Here is a 17,402-nt window from a genome sequence, read left to right on the forward strand (position 1 = left end):
TTAGTTACAGTATCAAACTAATCTTCTAGTAAAACATATTTTAAGCAGTCTGAACATGAAACATGTAAATGTGTCCATCGTTTTGTGAAAGCTTAATTGGGTGCTGCTAATTTATGAGCTTTAATACATTCTCAAACAGAGCTTCTTGTTAAAGGTACAAGGATGATTTTTTTTGTCCCCCCCGCCCCCCCCCCCCCACTTCAGTAAAACTGTGGCTCTTTGCACTCAATTATACCTCTGTAAACATTTGAATCAAAGCAAACAGGAAAGCTGCACTCCCAGTGTAGGTGAGGCGACAACAAATTGATTCTGAGCTTTCAGTTCCTGCAGGAAGAAAAAATGCACACTGAAAATCCCAGCTCGCCAGGCCTGAGGATCCGGCTGGGAGATTATCAAATGTTTTTAATTCAGCCGTGGCTCAATTGAAAGCACCCTCGCCTCCGAGTCGAGAGTGTCGTGGGTCCAAGCTCCACTCCGGAGATTTGAGCACATAACCCAGGCCGACACACCCAGTGCAGCACTGAGGGGAGTGCTGCACTGTCGGAGGTGCCGTCTTTCGGATGGGACATCAAACCAAGGCCCTCTCAGGTGGACGTAAAAGATCCCATGGCCACTATTTCAAAGAAGAGCAGGGGAGTTCTCCCTGGTGTCCTGGACAAATATTTATCCCTCAACCAACGCCTAAAACAGATTATCTGGTCATTATCTCATTGCTGTTTGTGGGACCTTGCTGTGAGCAAATTGGCTGCTGCGTTTCCTACATTACAAGAGTGACTACACTTCAAAAAAAGTACTTCATTGGTTGCAAAACCCTTTGGGACATCCTGAGGTTGTGAAAGGCGCTATATAAATGCATGTCTTTCTTTCCTTCATCCACCTCTCCAACAACTTGCATTTATATATTTATATCCAATCTAATCTTGATTATTAACATGATTTCTGCCTCAGCCACTAATCCTGGACGTGAATTCCGTAGCCACGTAACTCCCTATAGTGTGGATTTGGCAGAAAATGAAAGGCTTGTGTTTATACAGCGCCTTTCATAACCTCAGGTCATCCTGAAGCGCTTTAAAACCAATGAAGCACTTTTTGAAGTGTAGTCACTGTTGCAATGTAGAAAACGCAGCAGCCAATTTGCGCACAGCAAGGCCCCACAAACAGCAGCGAGATAATGACCAGATAATCTGTTGGTTGAGGGAGAAGTGTGGGCCAGGACACCAGGGAGAACTCCCCTACTCTTCTTCGAATAGTGCCATGGGATATTTTACGTCCACCTGAGAGAGACGACATCTCGGCTTAACGTCGCGTCCGAAATACGGCGCCTCCGACAGTGCATCACTCCCTCAGTACTGCACTGAGAACATAAGAACATAAGAAATAGGAGCAGGAGTAGGCCAATCGGCCCCTCGAGCCTGCTCCGCCATTCAATAAGATCATGGCTGATCTGATCCTAACCTCAAATCTAAATTCATGTCCAATTTCCTGCCCGCTCCCTGTAACCCCTAATTCCCTTTACTTCTAGGAAACTGTCTATTTCTGTTTTAAATTGAGGGAGAAGTGTGGGCCAGGACACCAGGGAGCCAGCCTGGTTTATGCGCTCAAGTCTCTGGAGTGGGAATTGAATCCGTGACCCTCCGACTCGGGGGGCAAGAGTGCGCTACCCACTGAACCGCGGCCGACACTGCGAGAGAGTACCACCTTCATCATATCACCAATTTACTGTTGAACCATGCCTGGCATGTAAAGCATAGTCTGCTGTATACCTGCTGTAATGGCGATGCCAGATCATACGGCCTGGTGAGCGAAGCTTTGGTTTCAAATAATAATAATAAATGGACTATTATTTTAGGGAGGGAAAATATCCCTTTAAGATGGCAAGGAATCCTTTCATGTATGTGAATTCCAAAATAGCTGCCAGCTGGCCTCATACTGAAGTGAGACCTCACAGATCTGCAGTTGCTATGGAAACCAGACAGTTGCAGGTGATAGCATTTAAGATGCAGCATTGTTTCGGTAACAGAGGAGAAGGAAGGTGCTTAGAATGCACCACTATTAATTAGCACCGAATCAGATGGCATCTCTCTCAGGCATTGGCAGAGCCACAGAGTCTCAGCTGAGGAGACACTTCACTGCCAGGATTGCTGCTGACTGTGAACATAAAGGGGTGTGTTATTGTTAGCTGAATTATAATTAATTTTATCTACACAAATGTATGGCTTTTATTTATTCCCCCCACCCTCGCCTCCTGCTCACTCGTGCTAGGGTGTGGTGCCAACTGCCTGCATGAGCCAAGACGGCAGGTCTTGGCTGGCTATTCGACCATGGAGAGCATCACAGCCAAGCCCAACCCTGTCTGGATGCGTTTCTGGTGTGATATCCAGCTAGGATAACTGGATAACGATCAGGAGTGGGAACCCTGGCTGACTTCACCCCATCCCTGCAGCTTTTGGACGGCAGTATTCATTATACAGCCAGCTGCAGCAGGCCGTGATATTCTTGGTTTTTGTTTTAAACACTATTTTCCTCCTCCTAAGTGCATTTCGGCCCCTTGGTCCAAAGTGGGCTCTGCACAGGTGTGCAGCGTTTGGCTGCACGGTTGTAACTTCCCTTGCATGCACAGGTGGGTCCCACCAGCAGCCGTGCAATCGCCAAGCACCTGCAACGTGGGTTGCACGCAGTGACCGCCGACGCTGTGGCTCTCTCGCACGGAAACGTGCAGCGTGAGGAGAGCACGCTCCTGGGCCGTGAGGGATTTCTCGGGACATTTTTGCAGTCGAGATGTTCTTGTGCTTTATTTCCACATCTTCTAAGAGCACCATGGTTACCGCAGTGAAAAGAAAAGGCCTGTGCTTATATCGCGCTTTATTGTGTGTGTTAGAAACGTCTCAAAGAGCTTGACGTGCAGTGAATTACTTTAAAGTACAGCGACTGTCGTTTCGGCTACGCCACCCCTATCTTGTCCTGTACTAAGTTCCTCTCGACCATCATCCATTTTGATCTACGCTGGCTCCCTGTCCCCCAAAATTTTAAATTTGAACTCCTCCTCATCATCTCCATGGTCTTGCCATACCCCTATCTCTGCAACTTCCTCTAGCCTTTTATCTCTTCCGCAGCTTTTGGTCCTTGATTCTGGTTCTTTTGTGTGTTACGTAGATTTTACAGCTCAGAAACAGGCCATTCGGCTCAACTGGTCTATGTCAGTGTTTGTGCTCCACACGAGCCTCCTCCCTCCCTACTTCATCTAACCCCGTCAATATAACCTTCTATTCCTTTCTCCCTCATGTGTTTATCTAGCTTCCCCTTAAATGCATCTATGCTATTTGCCTCAACCAGTCCATGTGGTAGCGAGTTCCACATTCTTACCACTCTTTGGGTAAAGATGTTTCTCCTGAATTCCTCAGTGGATTTGCCCTCCCTTCTCCCCACCGCTGTAGGTCGAGCTTTCAGCTGTCTCAGGCCCGCTCTTTGGAATTCCCTCCCGAAACCCCTCTCCATTTCTCTGTCCTCTTTTAAAAACCTTCTCAAAACCCATCTTTTCAACCCAAGCTTTCAGTTCCCCCACATCTCCTAATTTCTCCCTCCCTGGCTTTCCCTGCGGGAAAGTTTGTTGCACTCAAAGTGTTATATAAAGGCAAGTTGTTGTTATGTAGGCAAACACAGCAGCCATTTTGTGCACAGCGAGCTCCTTGGTGGTGTTGGTTGAGGGAAGAATGTTGGCCAGGACGTGGGGAGGAATGTCACGCTCTAATCCAGATTGTCCTAGGGGATCTCTAATGTCCACCTGAAGCTGTGGAACAGGCAGACGGAGGCCTCGGTTTAAAGTCTCATTCTATGAACGAGATCACTGACGAGGCAGCCCTCCCTCAGTATCAGCCTATTCTACGTGAATTCTCCCGCAATCAGATGCCAGACAAGACATCGATCTTTCTTTCTGTTCCGAGTTTTTCCTCTCAATAGTTTCGCTTCCCCATCTCCTGAAGGCGCTGACTTCCCACTGTGATACGGTCCCACAGAACACCGGTATTGTATCAAGTGGCCCATTACTCGTGTGTGAGCTTTGATGGTGAGCACAGGCAGGCTTTTCGAATGCAAGGCGGATCACAGCCGAGCCCGATTCTCTCTCCAACCAGGTGCCCACACTTTCCAAGGTGGGGCTTGCTGGATGGCAGTCAGGAGCAGGAAGCTTGCCTGGTTTTCTTCTCCATAGCCTGAGAGCACTGTGGCCAACGGTAGTGCCCAGGTAGCTGCCCCCGGCTGAGGCGGGCTAACTCCGCACGGACTAGTCCCGGCTCAGCTCCTAACCGCTGAGGGAGCACGGCTTGTGCGGAAAAGCGACAATCCAGGAGCGGTTTTCGACCAAACCGTCGCCTGGGATTGTGACCGAAGGCTCGTGAGTAGCCTGGAAGTGAGCAACATTGAGAGGTACGGGAGCACTCCCATCGCCATCTGGGCCGAGATGGGATGATTCAGTGCACACCGTGGACCATAGCTGGCACTTTTCTGGCTTGTGTGACTACATACCACACCAGGCCGTGCATGTAGTGATGGAGCCTTTGGCTGACTGTCTAACTGTAAGTTTTGTCAGTCCATATCACATTTTCATCTCTAGATGCCAAACAACCTCCATTTCTTCATTTCCCCACAATTTACTGCCCAACACCAGTCAATTTTTAAAATAATTCGACACAGAACCTGCTTTCGGCACTGCTGGCTGAAATTATCCCCCAAAACCTATGAATTCCATCGCTCTTCTTCTTTTCTCTTCCCTTGACTCGAGCTGGGAATGCTGTTCCGAGGACGCTGGCAGCCCCTCAGCATCTCGTGAAGCAGCCATTCTTCAAGTGTGAGCTTAGGCAGTGATTGCGTGCAAGCTGTTCAACCATGGGGGGCCGGGGAAGGGGGAAGGGGGAAGGGGGAGGGCAGGCATCACAGCTGAGCTTGATCCAGCTCTTGCTTAATATCCGTACACATTTCACGGCAGCAGACAATGGATTGCGATCAGGAGTGGGAACGATGGCTGATTTTTTTTTTAACCCCTGCCTGGCTTGGGTTGGGGGGGCATCGAGGGGCCGATCGTAACAGCCCAACCGGCTGACATTAGCTAACTCAACGCAATCCTGGAGGATCAGACCCGGAGCCTTGCAGTGAACGTAACCGAGCCACTGAGAGAACTGCTTCATGATTGTCATTTGCCCCTTTCTGAATAGATTTACAACAGAACAATAGTCAATTTGGAGCGCAGAATTGGGGAGGCGAATGGTTCAATTAGTGAGGTGAGGCTGTGGTTTCAGCCACCGTCTGCAATAACTAACCCCACTTGACCCAGACATGAGAACGGGACCTTTCGCTGGTTGCTGACTTAGCTCTGCTATGGATTTGCTTAATATTTTTATCAATAAAGGATATCATTATTAAATCCAGAATCCAGATTGCTGTCAGCCTCACTCTCAATATTTCACCTTCAGTGACCTGGGATTTATTTATTTTGTTTTGAAGTATTTATTTATGTAACTGAATACTTCAGACAGGCTTTTGAAGGAGTTATTTTGAACATTATGTTTGTTGTTCCCTACCTATTTTCTCTTTCCCACTCCTGAATGTGTTGCTGGGGTATGAAGCTGTGGGTGTACTTTGTCCAAGTGAGCCGAGAGACTGAGTCATTCTACTGCATTCCGTTAATATAATCTGCGTTTATATTGGTGTTCGCGCTGTCTGTTTCTGACATGGAGGTTTTGCGCAGATGGCGGTAACCCCAACGTAAACAACAACTACTTGCATTTATATAGCGCCTTTAACGTAGTAAAACGTCCCCAAGGCACTTCGCGAGTGCGTAATCAGACAAAAATTGACACCGAGCCAAAGAAGAAAGCATTAGGACAGGTGACCAAACGCTTGGTCAAAGTGGGAGATTTTAAGGAGGGGTCTTAAAAGTGCAGAGAGAGGTGGAGAGGTTTAGGGAGGGAATTCCAGAGCTTAGGGCCTAGGCAGCTGAAGGTACGGCCGCCAATGGTGGTGCGAAGGACAGGGGGTGGTCAGGAGGTCAGAGTTGGAGGAACGTGAAGATCTAAGAGGGTTGTAGGGCTGGAGGAGGTTACAGAGATAGGGAGGGGCGAGGCCCTGGAGGGATTTGAATACAAAGATGAGAATTTTTAAATCGAGATATTCCCGGAGACTGGGAGCCAATGTAGGTCAGCGAGCACAGGGGTGATGGGTGAACGGGACTTGGTGCGAGTTAAGATAGGGGGCAGCAGAGTTTTGGATGAGCTCAAGTTTATGGAGGGTGGAAGATGGGAGGCCGGTCAGGAGAGCATTGGAATAGTCGAGTCTTGAGGTAACAAAGGCACGGATGAGGGTTTCAGCAACAGATGAGCTGAGGCAGGGGCGGAGACGGGTGATGTTACGGAGGTGGAAGTAGGCGGTCTTGGGTTGGAAGCTCATCTCAGGGTCAAATAGGACGGCCAGGTTGTGAACGGTCTGGTTCAGCCCGAGACAGTGGCCAGGGAGAGGGATGGAGTCGGTGGCGAGGGAACGGAGTTTGTGGCAGGACTGGATGTCGGACAAGCAGCATGACAAATCAGAGACAGAAGGGCCGAGAGAGGTGATGGTGAGGTAGAGCTGGGTGTCGTCAGCAAACATGTGGAATCTGATGGATTCACTAAGACTGGACGTGGGGAATGTCTGTATCTTACCAGCTCGTCCTAGCAGCCAGGAACCAGCGGTGCAAGGCCAATTATAAAAGCAGCGACAGTCAAGCCCGAGCCACCCCCCCATCCAATATCCATATGCGGGTGCTCTTACACATTCACGTCACCCTCCTCCTGTTAATACCTCCTTGTCTGTAGGGCGGGGCCGTTTCAAGAGAGAAAAACCAGCACCCAAAACAAAAAACTGCTCTCAACCCACCTATCCCAAGCCCTGCTCTCTCCTCCGCGTCCTGGTAAGGCAATGGGTTTTTCACTCACCAATACCGTAACTCTTCCCTAATTGTTCAAATCAGTGTGTTTGGGGAGGGGGGCATTGAGAAGAGGTCGAATAAAAAAAAAGGCTTCACCAATGGCCTAGTGGGTAATAGCACTGGCCAGTGTAGTACTAAGGTGTGCAGATCAGACAGTTTGATTCTGCCTGTAGTGTGTTAGTTGATCTCCAGACTGGGCTAGGGAGGTGGGGTCGGGTTTTTAAAAAAATTCAGCTGATACAGCGGACCATGCTGTGTGGATACCAGATAAGGACAAAGTCATGGTCGAATAACTTGTCTGGGGTGAAAGGACTGTTGTACCTTTTGGAATTGTACCCAGATGGAGTCAGAGTCTAGAGGTGGGGTGGGGAGGGGGGGGAAAAAAACTTGATCTGAAGGTGTGGACTTGGCAATGTAAACTTCGACTGATAGTCAGTCAGCCTCAGCCACCTGACACAAAATGGGTTCTTAAAAATAGTTGTGCAAAAGGATAGGGTTAGATGAAGTGGGGGTGGGAGGAGGCTCGTGTGCAGCTTGGACCAGTTGGGGCCGAATGGCCTGTTTCTGTGCTGTAAATTCAATGTGAAATAACCCAGTTAAGAATTTTCACAATATCTTACCAGGGGAAAACAATCTCACTTTTATATTCACTGACACACCGGTGTCATCTGCAGCATAAAAAATAACTTCTTTTTTTTAAAAAAAAAATAAAGAAACATTTCCTTCATCACAAAATTCAGATATCAGTTTCATTCTGGCAGCAGGCAAGCGACCTTTCACCTTCCCTGTCAAGGCTCTGATTCAAACGGAGTTCGAGATGGATACAGATATTTTTGTTCCACATCCTTCTGTCGATCTTATTACCTTCTGCACACACACCCAGCCGGAGCTGCTGTATAATGAAAGATCCCAGCAGTCTGCTAATTCTCTGTGGAGTTGAAACACCAGGCTTTACCAGTCTGTATCTCCACGAGTTTTCCCTTTTGTGTGCAGCACCTGTTCAAATCCAGGCAACATGTTGTAGTATTATTATTATTATTATTATTATTATTTTGTTTCATTCCTCTGTCCCCACCTGTCCCATGGTCAGATGGAAGACGGGCTCTCTGTCTGCAGGGGAAGACCCTCCCCACCTGCCCCCTTTGGCTCCTCTCTGCTGTCTGCAGTCGCTGGAAGGGAATCTTCTTTGGAATTGATGAGTGACTAGGGTGGGCTCACATGGCCAAACAGACAAGTCAACCCATCTGATCAAGTGTTTCCTCTCCCAACCGCTGAGTCCATAGGTGGTGACTTGGACATTACCCCTTTAAAGAGACATTTTAAAGCTTTTCCCCCCTCCCCCCTCGGCTCAAATGCGTTGCCCCAGGGCAGGGCTGAGCTGCTACGATCAGGAAGTTTCGATTTTTGGCTGATTACACCCTGAGACGTTTTACTACGTTAAAGGAAGAAAGATTTGCATTCATATAAAAACAGAAAATGCTGGAGAAGCTGAGCAAGTCAGGCAGCATCTGTGGAGGAAGAAACGGAGTTAATGTTTCAGGTCAGAACTGACGAAAGGTCTTCGACCTGAAACGTTAACTCTGTTTCTTTCTCCACAGATGCTGCCTGACTTGCTCAGCTTCTCCAGCATTTTCTGTTTTTATTTCAGGTTTCCAGTATCCGCATTTTTCTGCTTTTGATTTGCATTTATATAGCGTCTTTCATGACCTCAGGACATCCCAAAGCCCTTTACAGCCAATGAAGTATTTTTTGAAGTGTAGTCACTGTTGTAATGTAGAAATGTGGCAGCCAATTTGCACACAGCAAGCTCCTACAAACAGCAATGAGATAATGACCAGATAATCTGTTTTAGTGATGTTGGTTGAGGGATAAATATTGGCCAGGACACCAGGGAGAACTCCCCTGCTCTTCTTCAAAATCGTGCCATGGGATCTTTTACATCCATCTGAGAGGGCAGATGGGGCCTCGGTTTAATGCCTCATCCAAAAGACAGCACCTCTGACAGTGAAGCATTCCCTCAGTACGGCACTGGAGTGTTAGCCTAGATGTTGTGCTCAAGTCTCTGGAGCGGGACTTCAACTCACAACTTTCTGACTCAGAGGCGAGAGTGCTACCCTCTGAATACAAAGACTGGCTTTCCTGTGAGGCTCTCCATAGTCGAATAGCCCGCCGACACGATCGTGGCTCACACATTAAGAATGACCATTTGAATGAGGTGCTGGAGAACAGCCAGAGCTGCCCTCAGTAACTATCTCCAGGAGAGATGGAGAGAAAACTGGAAGCAAGGGAGTTGGGGTCGTAAAGTTACGCTTCACATAGTTTCCATTGATAGTTTATCTCTTTTTCATTTCAGGAGTCTAATGGCTGCCAACAAGTGGTGAACTCCCTATGCTGGAGATACTCAGTGAGTGACAAACCCAACATAAGGGAATGTATCAGTTTTATTTTTGAGGTTTTTTTACTTGTCAATTTTCTCTCTTCTCCTCCTCCTGTAAAGGCGTTAACCCCTTCACTGCGGAACAGCCCAAGGATGCTTGGGGGGGGTGGTGGGGGCCAAGGGGCTCTCCAGGACCTCATGGCTGTTGTTCTTTGTGAGCCGTGACAGTGAGTACTACGTGACTGTAGCCCAGCCTAATCCTGTCCTCATCCAGCATTCTCTCTCACACATGCATTACCAGCGAAGGCTCTTTTGTATAGAGATCGGGAGGTGGCTGACTTTCACTGCAGCACTGAGGTCAGCTAATTAAAAGAAGAAAGAAAAACATGCATTTATATAGCACCTTTCACAACCTCAGGATTTCACAAACCACTCTACAGCCAATGAATTATTTGTTGAAGTGTAGTCACTGCTGTAATGTAGGAAACGCAGCAGCTAATTTGAGCACAGCAAGCTCCCACAAACAAACAATGTGATAATGAGCAGATAATCTGTTTTAGTGATGTTGGTTGAGGGATAAATGTTGGCCAGGACATTGGGGAGAACTCACCTACTCTTCTTCAAAACAATGCTGTGGGATCTTTTACGTCCACCTGAGAGGGCAGACACAGTTTAACATCTCATCCGAAGGGCAGCACCTCCAACAGCGTAGCACACCCTCAATACTCCATAGGAGCGGCAGCATAGATTATGTGCTCAAGTCTTTGGGGCAGAACCTGAACCCATGACCTTCTGATTCAGAGGTAAGTGTGCTACTCATTGAGCCACAGCTGACCATTAGCTTCAGCTGATAATCTGTGCTAGCTTTGATAAAAGTTAACTTACAAGTCTAAAGCATGTTAGTGCAGACACCATCGATGAAATGATTATATCTCCCAACGCCAATCGCACTGTTGCGTGTTCCTCTGCTTATCAACTTAATGACTTCTGAGTTGGTTTTGAAAAGGACAACAGTGCCCCTTTAAGTGGTGTTTTGAAACTAATATCTTCGGTGAGGGGGAGGGAGTAACGACAAAGTTCATACATGGATTATCTTAATCTACAGAATGTGGCATTTAATTAGTTTTAAGCACCCCTTAATGTTTCTGCCTTAGGGTTTTTAAGAGAAGAGTCATTTTGGTGCCATGGTCAATTAAACATTTCCTATTGAAAGTGCAATATGGGAAACTGCAGGGGGTCAGTTTCCAAGATGTCTGCACTCGCTGGCCTGCGGCTCCATCTCCTGCTCCAACAGTTTTATCTAATGAACCTCAAGTCACCCTTTTCTCCGATCAATTTTCTCATTTAACCGGTGCCAACAAGCTGCAGAAAGATGCTAGCAATTGATATGACTGAAATGGAGACACTTAAAGGTAATCGTAATTGGAATTGCAAGTAGAGAAGAGGCTTCCTTCTCCAAGGCCTCATCCTCCAGTCAATCTCCTCCAGCCTAAAGTCCTAGTTCTCACTCTTCGAACTGCTGTGTCCTCCCCTTCATCGCTAGTGACAGAGCCTGCAGACATCATGTCCTGCACTCTGAAACTCTCTTTCTAAACCCCTCCACCTTCCGACAACTCTATCCACCTCCAAAAACCTCCTCAAACCTACCTCTCCAGGTCACCTTCCCTAATAACTCTTAACTCCTGCTTGATGCCTGCCCCCTCCCTCCCACCCACCCCATAAAAGCACCTTGGGATGTTTTCCTATGTTACAGGCAATATAAGTGCAAGCTGTCTTCGTAAGATAGCAATTAAGAAAGAAAGACTCGCATTTATATAATATCTTTAATGACCTTAGGACGTCCCAAAGTGCTTTACAGCCAATGAAGTACTTTTGAAGTTTATTGTTGTGATGTGGGAAATGCGGCAGCCAATTTGCGCACAGCAAGATCCCATAAACAGCAATGTGATAATGAGCAGATAATCCGTTTTAGTGATGTTGGTTGAAGGATAAATATTGGCCAGGACACCAGGGAGAACTCTGCTGCTCCTCTTCGAAATAATGCCATGGGCTCTTTAACACCTACCCGAAAGGACATATGGGGTTTAATGTCTCATCTGAAAGACAGTGCCTCCGACTGTGCAGCACTGCCTCAGTCCTGCACTTTGAGTGTCAGTTTAGATTATGTGCACAAATCTCTGGAGTGGAACTTGAACCCACAGCCTTCTGGCTCCGAGGCGAGAATGCTACCCACTGAGCCATGGCGGACAAACCTGTAGATCGGGTATGGCCTTATGTCTCTTCCGAGGCTGAAATGTAGCTGTTTCAGTGCTTGTCCATGCACTTAATGGCAACATGAGAGATGCAGAGAATAACAAGGCAGACACAATAAGCCACAATGGAACAGATAGACTTCCTTGTGTTCTGACTTGGTTAACCAATGTAGTTTGAATTAATTGCAATGTAAGCTTATTAATTTTGGCTGGAACGTGCCATTCTATCCAGCTGGAGCCGATGGTGTACATTGTCTTGGAGCCCGGCAAAGCAGCTAAAGTGAGCGGTATGATCACTACTGTCACAAGGAGAAACTTTCAATGTGCTACCAGCCTCCGCAGCAGAAAAGAAGCCAGATGGTGTTATCGGAAGTGGGTGTATGAGACAAAGAGCTGCTAACAGTCATGTTAGAGAGATGGAATAAGAGAGAAGGAGACAATGTGACTGAGGCAAGGATAGAAGGAATTGGGAATAGAGGGGGGAGAGGGAATGAGTGAAACAGGCAAGGAGAGGGAGAATGAAAGAGAAGGGCAAAGGCTGACTGAGGACAGAAAGAACAAGGAAGAGAAGTAGAGAGGAAACGAGAGAGACAAGGAGAGTGGGGATGAGAAAGGACGGAAAAGGGAATGAAAAAGAGAAAGGAAAAGAGAATGAGAAAGACAAAGAGAAAAATAAAAAGGGAGTGGGAACAAGGGAATGAGAGAGTTAAAGAGTGAGGGAAAGAATGAGGAAAAGGGGAATGAGGGAATGTGAGACAGAGAGAATCTGTGAGAGACAGGAAAAAGAAAAGGACGGAAGGAGAAAGAGCGAAAAAGAAATAGAGAGAAACAGAAAATTTGATAGAAAGGATGTGAGTGAGGAATTGTGAGAGGGGAAGGGAATGTGAGAGAGAGATTGTGAGAAGGAGGAACGAGAGAGGAGGAAGGAGAGAGGGATTGTGAGATTGGAAGGGAATGTGAGACATGGAGAATGAGGGAGGAAAGGATGAATGAAACAGAGAGAGGAACAATGAGAGAGCACGATCCGGATTTCAAGTAAATAGATGATAATGAAGCATGTCAAAAACCATAGGTCTCAACGTTTCTTACATGGTGAACTTGAACTTACAGTGAAAATATTGGTGAGCGATCCAGTTTACTTTATTAAGAATTTGTTGCTCCTGACCAGTATACAGTCTCTTCTGCTGGGTTTTGGGTTGACTATATTTGATAAAGAGACACATCGAGGGATAGTAAGGGAATAAGTAGGTCAGAGAAAGAAAGAAATGATTAGACCAACTCAGGTTTTGCAGTGGTTCTCTTCAGGGAGACGAGCTCCAAAGGGGATCGGGTGGGTCAGGTCTCCAGGGCTGCATAAGATGAGAGAGGTAGATTTTTTTTTTATTCGTTCATGGGATGTGGGTGTCACTGGCCAGCATTTATTGCCCATCCCTAATTGCCCTTGAGAAGGTGGTGGTGAGCTGCCTTCTTGAACCGCTGCAGTCCTTGTGGTGAAGGTTCTCCCACAGTGCTGTTAGGAAGGGAGTTCCAGGATTTTGACCCAGTGACAATGAAGGAACGGCGATATATTTCCAAGTCGGGATGGTGTGTGACTTGGAGGGGAACGTACAGGTGGTGTTGTTCCCATGCACCTGCTGCCTTTGTCCTTCTAGGTGGTAGAGGTCACGGGTTTTGGAGATGCTGTCGAAGAAGCCTTGGCGAGTTGCTGCAGTGCATCTTGTAGATGGTACACACTGCAGCCACGGTACGCTGATGATGGAGGGAATGAATGTTTAAGGTGGTGGATGGGGTGCCAATCAAGCGGGCTGCTTTGTCCTGGATGGTGTCGAGCTTCTCGAGTGTTGTTGGAGCTGCACTCATCCAGGCAAGTGGAAAGTATTCTATCACACTCCTGACTTGTGTCTTGTAGATGGTGGAAAGGCTTTGAGGAGTCAGGAGGTGAGTCACTCGCCGCCGAATACCCAGCCTCTGACCTGCTCTTGTAGCCACAGTATTTATGTGGCTGGTCCAGTTAAGTTTCTGCTCACTGGTGACCCCCAGGATGTTGATGGTGGGGGATTCGGTGATGGTAATGTCGTTGAATGTCAAGGGGAGGTGGTTAGACTCTCTCTTGTTGGAGATGGTCATTGCCTGGCACTTATCTGGTGCGAATGTTACTTGCCACTTAACAGCCCAAGCCTGGATGTTGTCCAGGTCTTGCTGCATGTGGGCATGGACTGCTTCATTATCTGAGGGGTTGTGAATGGAATTGAACACTGTGCAATCATCAGCGAATATCCCCACTTCTGACCTTACGATAGAAGGAAGGTCATTGATGAAGCAGCTGAAGATGGTTGGGCCTAGGACACTGCCCTGAGGAACTCCTGTAGCAATGTCCTGGGGCTGAGATGATTGGCCTCCAACAACCACTACCATCTTCCTTTGTGCTAGGTATGACTCCAGCCACTAGAGAGCTTTCCCCCTGATTTCCATTGACTTCAATTTTACTATGGCTCCTTGATGCCACACTCGGTCAAATGCTGCCTTGATGTCAAGGGCAGTCACTCTCACCTCACCTCTGGAATTCAGCTCTTTTGTCCATGTTTGGACCAAGGCTGTAATGAGGTCTGGAGTCGAGTGGTCCTGGCGGAACCCAAATAGAGCATCAGTGAGCAGGTTATTGGTGAGTAAGTGCCGCTTGATAGCACTGTCGACGACACCTTCCATCAATTTGCATTAAGTTATGAGGTTCACTAAGGTTCGCATCCAGTGGGCACATGGATAGACCATCAATGGTAACTTCATGAAATGCACTCCTGGCACAAAGACTCACTGCTGTGGGTGCATATTGGGAATTCAGGACAGAAACTCATGGGGAACGCGTCCCCAAATTCCAATATACATTCAGCAGGCAAGACTCTGCCCCAGGGCCATGACTTCAGAAAATGACCCCAGTGGGTAAATGTATTCTTTAGTATGTAACTGAGGCTTACTCAAGGAAGGTGTATCCTGGCTAGGTGTTAGCCATGGCTCAGTGGGTAGCACTCTCTCCTCTGAATCAGAAGGGCGTGGGTTCAAGTCCAACTCCGGAGACTTAAGCACAAAATTTAGGCTGACACTACCAGCCTAAATGTTAAACTGGCTGAAATGTGAAACTGAGGCCCTGTCTGACCTCTCAGGTGGATGTAAAAGATGCCATGGCACTATTTCAAAGAAGAGCAGGGACTTCTCCCAGGTGTCCTGGCCAATATTCATCCCTCAACCAACATCACAAGAAAAGATTACCTGGTCATTATCACATTGCTGTTTGTTGGGACCTTGCTGTGTGCAAATTGGCTGCCGCGTTTCCTACATTACAACAGTAACTACACTTCAAAAAGTACTTCATTGGCTGTAAAGCGCTTTGGGACATCCTGAGGTTGTGAAAGATGCTATATAAATGCAAGTATGTCTCCCTTTCTGTGCTGAGTTTGTAGATCTCAGCTGGGGCAATGATTGGGAAACTAAATCTGGCCTTATTGCTCCCAGGCTAAATATTTAGTGATGGAGAGCACGCGTGTGCGTGTGTGTGTGTGTGCACCAGTGTGCGAGTTTGAGTGTGTGTGTACAACTGTGAGTGAGTGAGTGCGCGTGCAATGGGTCAGGTAAAGACAGGCTTCAAGCTCAGCTGTGATGCTCACCCAAGATAGAATAATGGACCTTGAGCGAGATATTGGAGGGTGACTAGCACCCATTGATCCTTACCCCTGTACACCAGGGTCTTCAGGAGAAGAGGAGGGGAGGAAACTGGCGGGGGAAAGAAATGATCATTCGAGGTGCTGATCTGTGCCAGCAGATGATCCTGCTGTATCAGGGCTGATAATAGGACACAAGAGCTGACATATGGCAGTCCATCTGGAAAGGGTGTTTCATTTCATTTGTTAATTATCATATTTACTCTATTAGGCACACCTGGCGTAGGGAAGGAGCTCAGTAAACAGCAGTATTAAAAGCACATGATATTATTGCACCAGACAATATTGGACAAGACAATACCTGGTGGCATTACCTCAAAAGAGGTCATGGGCAAATAACAGCCATCTTCCAGAGTGCAATCTGGTTTGATACATATTTCACCAATCAGGATGTATTGTGACAGTTTTGGTGTATGTGGAGCTTTTCGTTTGTCTATTTATAGAGTAATCTTTGAAACCCAAAAGTTTTGTGTATTTTGTCATTTTTTTTCCCAGACCCATGGGTCGCTGGTAACAAGCAGGAGCAGGAACCCTGGCTGATTTCCCCCTCCCTGACCCAGGAGCGTTAAGGCTCTCCTACGGTCGTCTCAACTAGGGCTCAGCAAACACAGCACTGACCAAGAATCAAACTTTGGACCTTCCCAGTCCGTTAAATATTATATCATTATAAAGTTAGGTTGCATTTTATTTTCTTGCCAATTTTTTGCTAGGAACATAGAAACAGGAGTAGGCCATTCAGCCCCATTCAGTTAGATCATGGCTAATCAGTATCTTAACTCCATCTACCCGCCTTGGTTCCATAACCCTTAATACCCTTACCTAACAAAAGTTTATCAATCTCAGTTTTGAAACTTTCAGTTGACCCGCAGCCTCAACAACTTTTTGGGGGAGAGAGTTCCAGACTTCCACTCCCCTTTGTGTGAAGAAGTGCTCTCTGACATCACCCCTGAACGGCCTAGCTCTAATTTTAAGGTTATGCCCCCTTGTTCTGGACTCTCCCCACCAGAGGAAATAGTTTCTGGGGATCAAACTCAAACCACATGCAGGCTTTTATTAAAGCCATTTTCCAATTCCCTGTGGCAGCAGTTACCGAACCTGACTCTTCACTTCTACCTGCTGTTTTCCCCCCTTCTCGTTGTTTTTGTTCAGTGCTATGAAGAGGCTATTTTCTCTTTCTGTCCCCAGTCCTGATGAAGCCTCATTTCAGACAGTGACAGGCCTATGGTGTATTTCCAGCACTTTTTGTTCAAATTTCATATTTTCAGCATGTATAGTTTTTTCTTAATCACCACATTCTGGATGCTCGCGTCCTGTAGCCACTCTCCACGAACAGTAATGGGATTTTTAAAAACTGTGACACAAAGGCTCTGATGATGAGATGTTAAATCTGGTTGAAATACTAGTTATGTAATTACTCTCCCTCAATCCTCTCCTAAAGGCAGTGATTCATGCTGACGTACGATCCTCCGGGCGCTGTGTACCCACCAGCGTCTCTCCAAAGTGGACTTTTTGTCTTCATATGTGAACCTACAGTGAGATTTGGAAGGCTGTCTGACTGTGGAAAGCATCACAACCTTGCTGTCACTCAGCATTCACCTTTGGGCAGAGAGCACCAGATCGCAATCAATGCAAAGCAGGAACAGTTATTATAATGTCATATTTAAGTATTTGAACCTTTAATAAAATGGATTCTCTCCCTCCCTCTCTCTCTATCTCTCTCTCTCACACACACACGTTGCTGATGCACTGATGGCTAAAGTTTGTATTTAAACGGTGGTAATGGGGGATTCCCAAGCCTTGAGTACCCCTAGTGAGTGCCCCATTACTGATGTACTGTGGCAAGTGCTGCTAGAGTCAATTGCAGTCAATGTTCAGGAGATACCTTTATTTTTAAGAAAGACATTATTGAACATAAAAACAGAAACACATGGAAGCACGATGCAGGTCGCTCAGCATCTGCGGAGAAAACAGAATCAAGATTTTGTCAGAACTGAATAGTGAGAGATAAACAAGCATATTAATAGAATGAGTAAAAGGGAGACGGGGGTGGGGGCAACAATGAGGACGTATCAGTGGAATTATTGTTGGGCGACGTAACAGATCAC

General features: G+C 46.9%; 1 long non-coding RNA gene across 1 annotated transcript in view; it reads left to right on the forward strand.

The window, feature by feature from the left end:
* LOC137335420 (uncharacterized) overlaps nt 1-17,085 on the forward strand; it is a 34,389-nt gene extending 17,304 nt beyond the window's left edge. The window contains exons 2-3 of the long non-coding RNA XR_010966407.1: nt 9,309-9,359; nt 16,736-17,085. This is a non-coding gene — a long non-coding RNA (uncharacterized lncRNA). The remainder of the gene's footprint in view (nt 1-9,308; nt 9,360-16,735) is intronic.
* Nucleotides 17,086-17,402: the final 317 nt, after the last annotated feature.

Source organism: Heptranchias perlo, chromosome 19 (genome assembly GCF_035084215.1).
Source record: "Heptranchias perlo isolate sHepPer1 chromosome 19, sHepPer1.hap1, whole genome shotgun sequence".
In the NCBI taxonomy this organism is placed as follows: domain Eukaryota; kingdom Metazoa; phylum Chordata; class Chondrichthyes; order Hexanchiformes; family Hexanchidae; genus Heptranchias; species Heptranchias perlo.